The sequence below is a fragment of the Grampus griseus genome (genome assembly GCF_964374135.1).
Source record: "Grampus griseus genome assembly, chromosome: 9".
In the NCBI taxonomy this organism is placed as follows: Eukaryota; Metazoa; Chordata; class Mammalia; order Artiodactyla; family Delphinidae; genus Grampus; species Grampus griseus.
In genome coordinates this window covers 87,559,092-87,574,030 of record NC_139003.1, presented here as the reverse complement: position 1 = coordinate 87,574,030, position 14,939 = coordinate 87,559,092, and the positions used below count along the sequence as shown (strand labels likewise).

The 14,939-nt window shown below is 40.7% G+C and overlaps 1 protein-coding gene and 1 long non-coding RNA gene across 4 annotated transcripts in view; both read left to right on the top strand.

Moving 5' to 3' along the window:
• Positions 1-14,939, top strand: part of SRPK2 (SRSF protein kinase 2) — a gene marked incomplete at its 3' end in the record, with an annotated part of 226,414 nt that overhangs the window by 55,523 nt on the left and 155,952 nt on the right. The gene's annotated exons all lie outside the window — the stretch shown is intronic.
• Positions 1,778-3,987, top strand: LOC309827103. Its single transcript, XR_014297173.1, has 3 exons — positions 1,778-1,836; positions 2,414-2,449; positions 3,701-3,987. It is a non-coding gene; the product is annotated as an uncharacterized lncRNA (long non-coding RNA).

The following is a 14,939-nucleotide window of genomic DNA, read 5'->3' as shown; positions in this document are numbered from 1 at the left end:
CTAGAGTCAGAGCTTTACTTACGTTCTCAAAAGAGATGGGGAAGCATATCTCCAATAAAAAGGTTCATTAAGCTAGAGCATATTGACAGCTGAAGGGTAAACTAAACGTAAAGTTAGTAAAGTTCTTTTTATTAAGGATGTGACAGAAAGAATATAAAAGGCTAAAGTGTTAAGTGACATTTTTGATTACTTAAATAGCTTGAATTAAGGAACTTTACAGTTATTCTTAAACATTTTGCTCTCAGGACTCTTTTAGACTCTTAAAGATTGATATCAGAGAGCTTTTGATTTGGTTTATATCTATTATAGTTACTGTATTAGAAATTAAAATTGAGAAAAATTAATTCATTTAAAAGAATAGTAAACCCATTCCGTGTTAACATAAATAGCATACTTTAAAAAAATTTATTTAAATTTATTTTTTATTTTTGGCTGCATTGGATCTTTGTTGCTGTGCACGGGCTTTCTCTAGTTGCAGCGAGCGGGGACTACTCTTCATTGCGGTGCGCGGGCTTCTCACTGCGGTGGCTTCTCTTGTAGCGGAGCACAGGCTCTAGGCACACGGGCTTCATTAATTGTGGCTCGGGGGTTCTAGAGCGCACGCTCAGTAGTTGTGGCGCACAGGCTTAGTTGCTCCATGGCATGTGGGATCTTCCTGGACAAGGGCTCAAACCCCCGTGTCTCCTGCATTGGCAGGCGGATTCTTAACCACTGTGCCACCAGGGAAGCCCCAAATAGCGTACTTTTAAATGAAGAAATAGAAGTTTTTCAAAACAAAAATTAGAATGACATTGTTTTACATTTTAAAAATTTCTTTAATGTTTGGCTTACTAAAAGCCAGATTCTTACACTTCTGCCTTTAGTCTGTTGGAATATGTTACTTTGGCTAAAATATATGCAAAAATTCTTAAGCCCATGCTGTGTCCTTGTGTCAGTTGTGTTCTTTAAAGCGACAGCTTCATTTCATTCATTTTTGAGGATGTGTCTGCCAGGTACCCAAGTTTGAATAACCATTGCTTGTCTGTCAGTCAAGTAAGGAAGGTGTTCCCTGGAAAAAGGGACTAGTTCTACTCAAATCTAAAACAACTGCCAAGTGTTTTTCCTTAAAACATCCATTGATGCAGTACAAGTGCTTCCTATTTTATAAGAGACTATGTATACAGGGTTGAGATTTAATAAAAATTAATATGTTTTACTCCTTTATTAAGAACACTCCTAAGTGAAACTGGCATTGCCTTAACTGCAAGTCCTTGTCAGTGAAGAATACAGTGACTCCTAGTGCAGTTCGGGGCCACTGCCTTGACTGGTGCTACGGTATCACCGCTTTTACTTGCTGTTGCTTTTACATTGTCAGTGCACATGTCAGCAGTGAAAAAGGCAGTATCTTGGTATCATTATGAAAGTGGTTTGATCTCGTGGATTTCTTCGGATTTGTGAACCGTACTTTGAGAATTGCTGGGAGGGATGGACTCCCCCACTATTGAATTGCTGTGGTAGCTCTTCCTCCCCCCAGAAAAAAGAGAGAGTCAAATCCGAGTCGAATTTTCAACTATAATGGATAAGGGGAGGGAACAAATACTTACGACTTTACTATTATTTATTCTCATTTAAGACTCTTGACTGCCCTGTAATTCTATTGTTTTCCCTTATTTGAGTATTAGGTAACCAGATCCTGAGAGGTTAAATAGCTTGCCTAATGTCATAGAACTAGTAAATAGTGGCCAATGGGCTGGAACTAAACCCTGGGTGAAATCAAAGTCCATATGCTCTTCCGTGAGCCAAACGTGTCTCCAAATGGATGTAATGGATCCTGGAATGAGGAAGTCTAATCCAAAGGTCAGGTTAACTGTTGCCCTATCCTTGTATCTCATCATTAACATTTTGATATTAAGAATAATAGAGATCTTAATTAGAAAGATGCCCATGGAAACAACTGATATTTACTTGATCTTTGATCTCATTTGTAAAATTGGAATAAGGTCAAGGAATAAAATATTGTCAAAACGAGAAGTCAGAAACATAGTTTCTCTGGTGGGCTGTCTGGTTTTTAGAGTTATTTGTACTAGTTTGTACTGAAGGACTGACTTAACACGGAGGGAACGTTGTACAAGTGAATAAATAATTGTGTTTTACCTAGTCCTTGAGAGTGTCTCGATTGAGTAGCAGATAGACTACTCAAGTTAATGCTGCTTTCCAGTCCTTTCTGAATAGTTATTTGAGAGGTAGTTTCCACTGCTTAAAGAATGCTTTCCTGTCAAGTTAAGAGACACACTTTTAAAGATTACCTAAAAGATACCTTTTTATTTAGCGTACACCAGTTTGCTCTGTGTAAAAAGGCTGGGAGTTACAGGATATCAACTAGGAAGTAATTTCAGACACGTTTTAGTAACTAATGTCTGTAATTTGAACACAGGTTGGAGGAAAATGATCAAAGAATCTCAGAATTACAGTACGGTACAGTATATTAAAATCATGCCAAATACAGTTAAACTGGATTTTTATTTGTGTGTTCATCAAGAATATTTCTAGGCTTTCTGTAGGGATGAGAATACAGTTGTGTAATATTTAGAATGACATAATACTGCAAGAAACTGTAAGGATCATCTGGTCAGGTTTTAGAACAGTAAAACCTTTTCTTGAATTGAAATCGTATCCAGGAGTCTAATTTTTAAAGCATAAAAGGCAAATGATTGAAATGAGAGTCGTGGGTCTGGAATTCTCAGACTTGCTTGGCAGGTTCTGTTTGCCACTGCTGAGAGCCCTTGGTTAATAGTAATAGACAGCATTACATGTACTGAGTGTTCATTCTGGGCCAAGTAGTGAAACACTTGACATGCATGATTTCACAGTTGAAAAACCATTCACCTAGTTAAGTTTCTGAATTTTATCTCTGAAGAAGCAGGCCCCTAGAACTTAAATGAATTGCCCAGGGTCTGAAACTAGTTTATAGTAGAGTTAGTGTTATTAAAATCCTTTTAGTCATTTTAGCTAATGGTATGTGTGTGTGGTGTGTTATTTTCCCAGATGTGAAAATAATACGTGTTCATTGCAAAAAAAAAAAAAATTGGACTTACAAAGGAGTGTAAAAGGGAAAAAAAAATACTTAACTTCAGTATATAGGGATTAATTATATTTTGGTATTGATCTTTCTAGTCTCCTTTATAAATTGTTTCTTTATTAGAAAATTAATATACCCGTCACGCCATTTTGTTATGAGTCTTACAATATATTCTAAAGCGTATTTTTTCTAAATATTCTTTGTGAGAATGATTATTTAATGAAATTTTACTAAAGTTGAACAGTTTATTAATTGTTCCTATTGTTGGACATTTATGATGTGTGTCCCCCCCCCGCTATTTTATTTAATGCTGTAATGAGCATAACATTTCTGGAACATAAACTTCTAGATTTCAAGTTAGTGGATCATTTAAAAAATATATCTTGAAACATGTTTCCATATTGATCTTTGGAACATCTTGCTAGCTTATACTTTCACAAGTCAAGTCATACAATTAAATTCTTGAGTTCTGGACAATGCCATTGAAACAAATAAGCCATTATTTAAATCTGCATTTCTTTGATTATAAATGAGGTCAAACTTTCCTTCTTTATATTTATTAGTGGTTTCTCTTTTTTTATTTGTAAGTCCCTGTATTTTTACTTTGTCTTTCTATTTGGATGTTTTTTCTCTTTTAAAAAGTAAGAGTTCAGACTTCCCTGGTGGCACAGTGGTTAAGAATCCGCCTGCCAATGCAGGGGACACGGGTTCAAACCCTGGTCCAGGAAGATCCCACATGCCGCAGTGCAACTACGCCGGTGGGCCACAACTACTGAGCCTGTGCTCTAGAGCCCACAAGCCACAACTACTGAGCCCACGTGCTGCAACTACTGAGCCCGCGTGCCACAACTGCTGAGCCTGCACACCTAGAGCCTGTGCTGCACAACAAGAGAAGCCGCCGCAATGAAAAGCCCGCACACCGCAACAAAGAGTAGCCCCCGCTCGCTGCAACTAGAGAAAGCCTGGGCGCAGCCACGAAGACCCAACACAGCCAAAAATAAACAAATAAATAAATTTATATAAAAAAATAAGAGTTCAAGAAACACGTATTCTTATGACTCACTACTCTGTGCCTCCCCATGCCCACAATCCCTGTCATGTCTGTTGCCGTTTTTTTACTCAGGTTTAGAAAAAATTATTAATTTTTGGCAAAAAGTTTTAATTTTAAAAATTTTCAAGGCGTGTAATATCTGATTATCTCTTCTTTTGTGATGTTATCAGCCACTGATGACCATTGCCACATCCATTAATTCATTAGGTGTTCCAAAATGCTGATGTTGTAACTTTGTCATTCTTTCTTTATTTTCCTGGAATATTTTATAGAAAAGGGTCCCCATTTCAACTGTTTGGATACATCAGGTGCAGTTCATATAGGCAAGTTAGTATACATGCTTGATTCTCTAATTTTATTTAACGTTTTTGAAATAGTTGATTTTACTAGCTTCTTCCAAAAGGACTAAAAGAATTAATTACGGATTTAAACATGTTTGTGTATTATTATATTTATTGATGCATAAATTGTTCCATCTATGGGCAGCAGGAGCTCCTTCAGCACAGCTCTTAAGTGACAGGGCTGAGTTCATCTGTTCTGACCTCAGCTCTTGCTTTCAGAACCCACATGCACTCTGTAGAATTGAGCCACGTATTCTGAGATGTCTAGAAGAGAGGGGAGGCTCACTGAAGACTCCTGGGGAATAGAGTTAACTTGTTATTGATCAGCACAACAAATACATGCCAGGGATATAGTAGTGACCATGAATAATTAATTTCAGGTAAATGCTCTGAGAATATGAAACAGGGTGATATGATAGTGAGTGAATGTACTAGTTTAGACATCAGTGAACAGAATAGTTTTTAGCTGTTGTGTACCTGGAGTCTGTAAGATAAAAATCTTGCCTTTTATGGCCCCCAAACAAAGCATGGAGTCATTGAGTAGAGCTGTGTTACATGACTTTGTGGGTAGAGAAGGAACCATCTCCTAAAAGAGCAGTTGAAAATGGAGCTCAGGATTGTGTGTTTAAAGCTTTAAGGTGGAATTAAGTTTATGAAGATTTGGGAGACTGTGTACTTCTAATTCCTCTAATTACATATGATAAAAGTAATTCTGTGGTTAAAATCTCAACCTATCCTACAGTGAAACCTGCAGGAAAGAAATCTCTTGGCTCTGAAGTAAGAGGCCCCAAATTTTCAATCTAAGCTTTGTGGTCTTTGAAGAAGCACCTTCTCTGGCATTCTTCCCTGAGGTGATGGTTGTTAGAATTTTACTGGGGGCATGGAGAGGGGCAAGGTACTACCTTCTTTTGGGAAAGAAAAATACCTCTATTACAAATTTGGACAAGTTATCATTTTGGTGGAAGCATTGCTCATTGAGCTTTTAAAAATCCATACCATAATTCACGGTCTGGAACCTGGGTCCATGCTACTTCTAATGAGGATTTCACTCTCCAAGATAGAGAGACATAGTAAGATCATCATCAGTATCATGGATATACCTGAATGGATGGTCAAGAGCTCAATAACTATTTTAAGGAAATTACTTTAACCATGCTACAGTAGATGATGAAGTTCACACCTTTAGTCTTTCCCTTTTCACTGTCTTTTTTTTCTGTTCATACTTTCCTCATTTAAAAGAAAAACAAAACTCAAGACCTTCTTTCCTTCCTGTCTGGTCCCACAGTTATTACTCTCCCTCCCTTCATTGTCTTGGCAAGGATAATCTGATGGATACCTTTTACAGTAGTAATAATGTTTTAGTTCTTATATTGGGGGTCCAGTATTTTTAGCTTTACGATTGTGCTGTTTAACTTGCATATGTATGTGTGTGTGTTTGTGTGTGTGTATATATATACACACACATATTCTTTTGTATATAGCAGATATTACATATTTTTTAGAGCGTAAGCTCTTTGTTTATACTCTCCACGTTCATTCTTCATTGGTTTCTCCTGCCTTCCACTCCAGTTTTTTTTTTTTTTTCTATTTATTCATAGTTTGTGGACCTACTCTGCATACTTCCTCTGACATCAGTCAGAGGATGAGTCACACAGTATTACGTAATGGAGAGGTTAGTACAGTCAGAAGACCTTCCATCTGGAAGTTGAAGGTGGTGATATTCTCTTTTGCCTGGAGTAATTGTGAGGAGCACATTAGACATACTTTGCAAACTGGAAAGGACCATACAAATATAAGGTGCTTTGATAGTCCCAGTGGCGTAGCTGCAGCAAGGCTTCGACTTGTCTAGAGTAACACAAGTAGTCCTCCTTGGAACATCAGAATGTTACATTTTCAGTGATTCGAAGCTCTCTGAACTACCCTGTGTGCTTCTCTACCACTTGAAATTTTTCTTCCTGACTCCCGCTTGTCTTGGGTGATACTCTGCCTCTGCTGAGTTGTCATTGTGACTAAGTCCCCTGGTGTAGGCACAGGGTAGAATTTGTTCTGACCGTGAGAACTTGCTTCCTTGAGGGTTGCCTTTCCCCAGGCCTTTTTTTGCTTCCCCCTTTTTTCTGTTTCTTGTTGCTTCTCTTTGAGCTGCCTGACTCTGACACCCAGTAGCTGGCCTTTTATATTCCTTAGTCACTTAGAGTACTCTTGCTTTGTTTTGGCTGGCTGAACAGAGTGTCCCCTAATCTTTGGACTTTGATTCTATTTTTGTGGTGACTTGAAACAGTTTCTTCTTCCTATCCCTTCCTTGTCTTTCTTTCACTGCCTCCTTTGTTTTTTCTTTCTTTTGTAACCCCTTCTTCTAGTATCACAGGTCATAAAACTTGTCAGTAACTAGAGCAACTCCTGAGAACAAGCACCATTGGAAATAAAAAGGCAGAGATTGTATCTGGGCCCTGATATATAGGGCCCTGGCTGCAGAGATATAAAAGGAAAGTTGACAGCAGGGTGGAAGAACATAGCAGAGATGAGGCGCAGCGGTGAGGTAGGTCTGTGGTGTTGGACGAGGCAAAGTAGAGCAGCTGTGTGGGCAGTGAGGGTGGATCCCAGGTGCGTGGACACACGCACACACACGTAGTCCCCGGGAGTGTCAGGGAGCGCCAGGGTGCACATGCAGCAAAGCTGCTTCCACACCACCTCATTTTGCTGTTTCCTTTAGTAAAAGGTAAAGACTATGTGTTAAGAAAACTGATACCTGCCAGTTACTCACAGAGGTGGAAATGTCTGGTAATATCATTTGACCAGTAGAGCTTTGATTTCATTGTCTTATATGGCATCGAGATTCACAAGAACAGCTTCTTACATTAAAAAAACAAACCAACCAACCCACTTTTTTTATTTAGGTATAATTCACATACTGTAAAATTCATGGCTTTTAGGATCTCACACAGTTGGGCCAGCATCGCTGTGATCTAATCCCAGCACATTTTCATCACCCCGTAAAGAAACCCACACCCATTAGCGGTTGCTCCCCTCAGCTTCTGGCAGCCACCAGTCTGCGGTCTGTCTCTGTGGATTTGCCTGTTTTGGACATTGCATACAATGTGTGACCTTTGTGTCTGGCTTCTTTGACTTAGGATAATGTTTTTAAGGTTTACCCACTTTGTAGCATGTATCAGTACTTCATTCCTTTAAAAATTTTTTTTAAAAATTGGCAAAATACACATAAGATTTGTCATCTTAACCATTTTTAAGTGTGCAGTTAAATACGTTCACTTTCTTCTGTAACCAGTCTCCAGAACTCTTCATGTTGCAAAACTGAAATTCTGTACCCATTAAACAACAATTCCTCATTCCCCTCTTCCCACAGTCTCTGGCAGCCACCCTTCTACTTTTTGTTTCTATGAATTTGAAACAAATCAAATTACCTGACGTAGGTAGAATCATACAGTATTTGACTTTTTGTGACTGACTTATTTCACTTAGCAAAAGGTCCTCAAGGTTCCATTTGTAGCATGTGTCAGACTTCATTCCTTTTTACGGCTGAATAATATTCCACTGCATATATACACACCACAGTTTGTTTATTCATCTGTTGATGCACACTTGGGTTGTTTCCACTTGTTGGCTGTTGAGAATAGTGCTACTGTGAACATTCGTGTATGTACAAAGATTTGTTTGAGTAGCTCTTGTGAGGTCTTTGAGGGTATATGGAATGGAATATAGGAATGGAATGGAATTTCTGGGTCATGGGAGAATTCTGTGTTTAACTTTTTGAGGAATGGCCACACCGCTTTTCACAGTGACTAAACCATTTTACATTCCCACCAGCCATATACAAGAGTTCCAGTGTCTCCACATCTTTTATAACAGGGGTCCCCAACCCGCCGGCCGGGGACCGGTACTGGGCCGTGGGCGAGGAACCGGACCACACAGCAGGAGGTGAGCAGCAGGTGAGCGAGCGAAGCTGCATCTGCTGCTCCCCCATTGCTGGCATTACCACTGGAACCACCCCCGCTCCCCTGGCCCCGGTCGTGGAGAAACTGTCTTCCACGAAACCGGTCCCTGGTGCCAAAAAGGTTGGGGACCGCTGTTTTATAACATGTATTTTCCATATTTTTGATGATAGCTTAATAGGTGTGAAGGAGTATTTGTAGTTTTTATTTGCATTATCCTAATGACTAGTGATGTTAAACTTCTTTTAATATGCTCATTGGCCGTATTTCTATCTTTTTTTCAGAAATGTCTGTTGCTCATCTTTTAATTGGGTTGTCTTTTTGTTGAGTTGTAGGAGTTCTTTATATATTTGGGGCAGTAGACCCTTATCAGATATATGATTTGCAAATATTTTTTCCCATTCTATAGATTGTCTTTTCACTCTCTTGATAATGTTCTTTGATGCACAAAAAAGCTCTTCACTTCTGTTGAAGTTTTTTTTTTTTTTTTTTTTGGCGGTATGCGGGCCTCTCACTGTTGTGGCCTCTCCTGCTGTGGAGCACAGGCTCCGGACGCGCAGGCTCAGCGGCCATGGCTCTCGGGCCCAGCCGCTCCGCGGCATGTGGGATCCCCCTGGACCGGGGCACGAACCCGTGTCCCCTGCATCGGCAGGTGGACTCCCAACCACTGCGCCACCAGGGAAGCCCTCTGTTGAAGTTTTTTTTGTCAACTAAGGCAGTTAAGCAGGGTCATACTATGTGCAGAGCCAAGCCTCTCCTAGTGCATGGGTTCTCTGATGGAAAAGAATAAAAGATATCTCTCTTCTTGGCCTGTGCTATGTGAAAAGGCTGAAGCAGTTGACATAAATATTGCTTATTTGTGGCAAGGTGGGTTTGGCTTTCTAAACTGAGACATAACTTAGTTTTTTTATGCTCCATTTCATTCCTCAAAAGGTTTGAGGAAGCTTATAATGGATGTGACAAAACAGAAGTCTAAGCAGATAAAAATGAGAATCAAGGGAAAAATAAGTAGATTAAAGACTGGGCAGAAGAATGTCATTGGATATTTCTAGATGGCAAGAAAATGCATAGCAGTTGGTGTAGGATTATGGGTGATGTAAAATTTTCTTCTTTTATGTGATGGTTTCTGTTTTTTCCGTTTAACATGCATTACTTTAGTAAGGAGAAAATTTTACTACATTATTAAAATTCTGAGTGCATTTTTCAGACTTGCTGATACACTTTCTCTACGTTGATACATGATCCGTCCTCAGGGTTTGATCTGCTTTCTGTGTTTGTGTTCAGTCCATCCCTCTGCCCTGAACTTCAGGTGATTCAGCTGGCATCCCCCCCCACAGTCCTATCCGGGTCATGGACCCAGCAGGGCACCTTCCAGCCTCACCTCCCTAGCCTCACACTTTACATTTCTTTATATCAGAAATGTAAAGCTGCAGCCTGGCCTCTCTACTTTTTTGCTGTTTGGCTCAGTCCTACTAGCCAAATGTCCCCTCGGGAGAAGACTGCCCTGACCTCTTTCACTCTTTCTCTGCTGATTCAGGATTCTTTTCTCACTGCTTCCTGGCCTCTACCTGTTCTGTAATTACACTGACCACAGTGTTTATGGCATTATGTATGTCTGTGTGCTTTTCTCCTCCACTGGTTGAGGACGTAGACTGAGACTTCTTCATTGTTTGTCCCCATGCCTAGCAAAGAAAGGGTGGTGCAGTGTTGGCACCATGGTGCCATACCTGTCTGTTAAGTGAATAAATAAGACCTACACTATCATGAGGTGCAAAATGGTGCATGTGGGTCGGATCACACCTGTGGATGTGTTTGTGTGCCTCATGATGCTTGGAAACTTGGAACGTTTCACATAAAATTCCTTCTTTCTTTTTTTTTTTTTGCGGTACGCGGGCCTCTCACTGCTTTGGCCTATCCCGTTGCGGAGCACAGGCTCCGGACGCGCAGGCTCAGCGGCCATGGCTCACGGGCCCAGCCGCTGCACGGCATGTGGGATCTTCCCGGACTGGGGCACGAACCCATGTCCCCTGCATCGGCAGGCGGACTCTCAACCACTGCGCCACCAGGGAAGCCCAAAATTCCTTATTTCTGTATTCTGAAAAAATGAGACTCTCTGGCCACCGTGTGTCAGCATTCTTTTGTGATGGCTGTTCCCACCCCACTCATCTTACAGGAGGCCTGCTATCCCCTTGAGACACCTGGGATTAGAACCCCGATTTAGTGGAAGGATGGACTGCGTGCTGCCTCGCCCCGTTCTCTCTACATCTGTCTCTGATTGGCCTTTTGGTAGAAGGTGGACAGCAGACAGTTTGAGGTTTTGGCTTCTGGCATGTTTCTGCAATTTTATATTTCTACGAGACTGGTTAAGGATACAGCCTAAAAAACTTTGATACATACATATACAACTAAAACATATACAAAGCGCTGATGAATTGAATTTCCAAGAACATTAGCAGAATGACTGTGCTAATGGCACAAGCTTGAATAAAATGAAATGTTTAGTTACTGGGAAAGTTTATCATTCTGAAGTTCCTAAATTCCTTAAAATATTTTTGGATATATAATCTGTATGTTGATGTATGGCTTTTTGGTTAAAATAAACTTTGCTAACCTTCAGGAAATAGTTGTGGACCTGCCTGGAGAAACCTTTAATTTCTCTATGAAATTAGAGATGGAATTTTGTTACTTATGTTTGGAATTTTAAGGCATTAAATAAATTGTTTTCTTGGTGTGACTGTATGCAAAATTTGTGTGCGCCTTTTGGGGAGACATGTGGCCCATAATTCCCATTATATTTTTATAAGAGACTGGTCACAAACCCCAAAGCAAAGTACTGTGGCCGTAGGAAATGGGGCAGTGCTGAAGGGCTTTAAGCAGGGCAGTAGTGGGATCAGTTTGCTGTTTTTGAAACTTGACTGCAGCAGTGTGGGTTGAGGGTTAGAGAGGTGTGAGACATCAGGGGCAGGGATTCTGGCGGGGGAAGAAATAGTGAGAGCTTCAACTAGGATGAACGGGTTAGGGAGGGAGAAATTCCACCTGTTTATTTTTGATGAAGTTATAAGTACTTAGGTTAATTTTGAAACTCCTTTTCAGATAAAGATGAGTGAATATTGGGAGTACTGTGCCTGACAGTATCCTCTTAATAAGCTCCTATGCAGATTGAATAAAGGAAGGGCTAAGATCATCTCATAGCTCTCTGTAGGAAAAGAATCTATTAGTTGAATAAGCAGATGCTCATGATTACACCTTTCTGCCCTGTGATGCATTCAAGGTGTAGGTGTCAGGTGCTTTAGGCACCACAGATGTGGTCCTGCCAGTAGGAAGTAGTCAGTGGTACCAGCCACTAAACTGAGATTAGTCTGACAGTTTAAGGGAAGAGATACTGTCTGGGTTTCAGTCATGAGATTCACCACTTTCCCTCTCTGTGCTTCTGTTCCCTCAGTTGTACCTGGGAACCCTAAAAGTATCTACCTCAAAGCGTTGTTGCAAAAACTAAAGTACTGCATGTAAAATGTTTACAACAGTGTCTGGTATTCAGTAAGTACTTAGTATACACTGCTTCTACTATTGCTGTTACTGTTTTTATTAATGGAGAGATTCCCAAATAAGAGTTCTTTGGAGTGAAATTTCTATTACATTATGTGTAGTTATTGTAAGTAGAAATATTGTCATAGAAATGCTGTTCAAAAATAGAACAGTAGGGCTTCCCTGGTGGCGCAGTGGTTGGGAGTCTGCCTGCCAATGCAGGGGACATGGGTTCGTGCCCCGGTCCAGGAAGATCCCGCATGCCGGGGAGCAACTGGGCCCGTGAGCCATGGCCGCTGAGCCTGCGCGTCCGGAGCCTGTGCTCCGCAACGGGAGAGGCCACAACAGTGAGAGGCCCGCGTACCGCAAAAAAAAAAAAAAAAAAAAAAAGAATACTCTTTGGCTTGCATTGTAGCCTTTTTGTTGGCCATCAGAATGAAGATTAAAGTCCATACAATTAGAAGTCTGTACATGTCCACCATCCCTTAAGGTAACCACCCCTGTTGATTGCTCTTGAATAGAAGTTCTAGTAATACAGTACTTTCCATACAAACTGTATGAACGTTTTACATGTGGAAGCAGCCAGCATGCCCCAGAATGGGTTTTCCAGAGCCGTGTGAGAACATAGCCCTGTGCGTGCTCAGGAGGGGAGCAGAAGGAGTGTTGAGGTGCCGTTGCAGTCTTTTTCACAGCTGGTTGATGGTGAAAGGACAGGGCTTCTTTCCTGTGTATTTTTTAATTCCCCTTGATGCAGAATTAATTTTTTATGAAAACAGTATATAAAGTGTTATGACCTCCAGGTTGCGCAGCAAAAACTCTAACCCCAAACTTGTAACATTGGGACATATTCAGGTGATAAGCCCACGACTTTAGTAGTGAAGCTGTTGGCTAATAGGTATTAAGGCCTTCTACTTTGCCATGCACTTTTGCTTGTATTATCTTGTGTCATCCTCACAACAATTTTGAAGTGGGTATTCTTTCTTTGGTTTTTTCTTTTTTCTTTTAATATTTATTAATTTGGCTGCACCAGGTCTTAGTTGCGGCATGCGAGATCTTACAGTTGCAGCACTCGGGATCTTTAGTTGCGGCACGTAGGATCTTTAGCTGCAGCATGCGGGCTCTTAGTTGCAGCATGTGGAATGTAATTCCCTGACCAGGGGAACCCCCTGGCCCCCTGCATTGGGAGCACAGAGTCTTAACCACTGGACCACCAGGAAGTCCTGAGGTGCATATTCTTACTATATTCTGTTTTTGTAGATGATGGTTAGGGATAGTAAGTAATTTAAATTTTAGGAGTGGTCATTTAAGTCCAGGCAGTTGGCTCATACTCTTAATCACCATGGTATATACCACTTCATTGTTAAATTATTATCATGATTATAAAAAATGAAGTATGTATTTATGCTTAAATAAATTTATACTTAATATATATTTATAGTTAAATGTAGGAAATTTAGAAATGTAGAAAAAATCTCATAGTCTTACCACTTATACAATCACTTTGAATATAAATTCATCTGGATTCTGTATTGCCTCATGTTTACTGATATTAAAGACTTCTGCAAGACACTGTGTTGTGGCATCATACAGGTATATCTTTGATACTTTTTCTCAAGGAGTCTTTTTTTTTTTGCGATACGCGGGCCTATCACTGTTGTGGCCTCTCCCGTTGCGGAGCACAGGCTCCGGACGCGCAGGCTCAGTGGCCATGGCTCACGGGCCCAGCCGCTCCGCGGCATGTGGGATCTTCCCGAACTGGGGCACGAGCCCATGTCCCCTGCATCGGCAGGCAGACTCTTAACCACTGCGCCACCAGGGAAGCCCCCTCAAGGAGTCTTTTTAAGTGTAAAAGTAAAAAGTAAAATTTAAATAATACTTTGAAACAACAGGAGAGAATAAAAAATCACAGTCTGTTGCCCCGTGGATGGCACTGCCTGTGAGTGCTGCAAGGGGGTAGGAGGCTTTTCTCACCTGTCTATCCTTGTTCGTATTTGTAGGAGTCCTAGGTCACCAACTTAACAGACTAAGTTCTAAAGTAAACTATTTACTGGGACTTCCCTAGTGGCGCGGTGGTAAGAATCTGCCTCCTAGTGCAGCGGACACAGGTTCGATCCCTGGTCCGGAAAGATCCCACATGCCGCGGAGCAACTAAGCCCGTGCGCCACAACTACTGAGCCTGAGCTCTAAAGCCTGCAAGCCACAACCACTGAGCCTGCGTGCCTAGAGCCCGTGCTCCGCAACAAGAGAAGCCACCACAGTGAGAAGCCCGCGAACCACAACGAAGAGTAGCCTTCGCTCACTGCAACTAGAGAAAGCCCGTGTGCAGCAACAAAAACCCAACACAACCAAAAAATAAAGTAAACTATTTACTTATTACACATTGGAAATTGTTTGATTCTATATGCTTGGTTTTGGTTTATCATTTGTTTATCCTTTTTAAAAGATCATGGAATTTTTTTTTATATATAACAATAAGGCTTTCTTGCATGAAGAAAAGCCTCTTTGTATCCACCATGGCAGATGGAATGGCATTTCTACTTCTAAATTTTTCAGTAGTAAGACTACTAAAGTAGCACTAAAATTAATTGCTTTAGTTGACCCTCCCTTTTCTCTACTGGGGAAGTCACGGTTAAGTCTTCCTCCAAAATAGTTCAGTGATCCCTTCTACATTATACATTCCAGCCCTTACACTAAAACCTCCTTTTGAGCTGAGGCCTTTGTGTTTCCAGGCCTTGTTGAGTTGCACCTGCCTGATATTCAGATCTTTCTCTCCAGTAAGCAGAGAGGGAAAGGATTGTATTCCTTTTTCAGAACTAGGATGGTGTGATGATTTGATACCTGACCATAAATGTACATTTGCATTTCCATAATCACGGCGTTTGTGTCCAAACATTTCTTTTTTCAGTATTGTAACTACATCTTTCCCTTCTTGGTATTATTTTCTTTTACATAAATGTTCCTGTGATAGTGTTTTAGTTCTAATTCTGAGAAATTTATGACTTTGTTCCTCATTTTCT